We start from the raw sequence: 1350 nt of genomic DNA, 5'->3' as shown, positions 1-1350 counted from the left end.
TCAGCAGTCATCGTGGAAAATTACCAGATCGACCGGGAATTTAAATCTTTTTAAATAATGTTATTTCAAACTCCTGTTTTCTCATGTGATGAACACACACGCATTTCGGTTACATTGTTTAAAACCTTTTTTTCTTTTAGAAAATACTGACATTATCTTCAAGCCGCGTGCGACACTCTGTGCATAAAAATCAGTAATCAATAACTCCATGCTATTCTCTCAAGACCCTTATTTAGTTAATCCTGCATAATGAACTCGTTACTTCGCAAAACTTTATGTCGGGAACATTTTGCCTTAATACCCTTAACGCAAACCGAATGTTTTTCATTTTATATAACTCGGCATTCCCCACGTGGAGTTCCAATACATTGTTAGGTATTATTATACAAACACCGTGACAGCGTTAGGGTTAGGGTTAGGATTAGGGTTAGGGTTAGGGTTAGGGTTAGGGTTTAGGGTTAGGTTTAGGGTTAGGGTTAGGGTTAGGTTTAGGGTTAGGGTTAGGGTTAGGGGTTAGGGTTAGGGTTAGGGGTAGGGTTAATTCGCTGTCCCGGTGTTTGTATAGTTTTACCCATTGTTATTGTGTTATAAAATTCAAATTTGTAAAATTTAATTTGGCAAAAAAAAACAAAAAAAACAAACAACAACAACAACAACAAAGAAAGTTTTGACTGAAAGTTATAATCTATCTATCTATCTATCTATCTATCTATCTATAAAAGTGAAGGTGTCTGTGTGTCTATGTGTCTGTCTGTCTGTGTACGCAATAACTCTGTCAATGTTTAGTCTACAGACTCGAAATTTGATATACAGGGTACTGAGATTTGGGAAAATCGATGTGATCGGTTTTCGGCCAGAAATCTCGCTGTTAAGGGGTCAAAGTTCAACGATCTGACCTTTGAGAACTCTACCAAACTCCTCCGACAATTTGGGGTCTAAACACTTGAAATTTTAGATATAGGTTCCTTGGACATGCATCTAACTTAATAACTTGATTTGACCCCAAAACAATAAATATTAAGGGGTCATAATAGGGGCTAAATTAAAAAAAAAAATTGACCTCTGCGGTCTCTACCAAATTACTCAGACAATTTCTGGTCTAAACATTTGAAATTTTATATAAAGTGTATTCAGAGGTAGGCCAAGCTTTTTAATCGGTTTGAGTCGGGAATTTGAGCTATCAGTATATAAATGCATGTATGTTTGCATATCTGCCTAAAACTTTCGATAGAGGCGACGGAGTTTCACAAGATCAGTATCGTTTTTCAGACGACAAATACCGAAAAATTGGCTGAAAACATAAATTTCTTCACCCTCAACGGCGCACTTTTCTACACGGAGTCGGAGGGG

The sequence above is a fragment of the Euprymna scolopes genome, chromosome 4 (genome assembly GCF_053919585.1).
Source record: "Euprymna scolopes isolate OS-2025 chromosome 4, ASM5391958v1, whole genome shotgun sequence".
In the NCBI taxonomy this organism is placed as follows: domain Eukaryota; kingdom Metazoa; phylum Mollusca; class Cephalopoda; order Sepiida; family Sepiolidae; genus Euprymna; species Euprymna scolopes.
Note: the sequence above shows the minus strand (reverse complement) of the source record.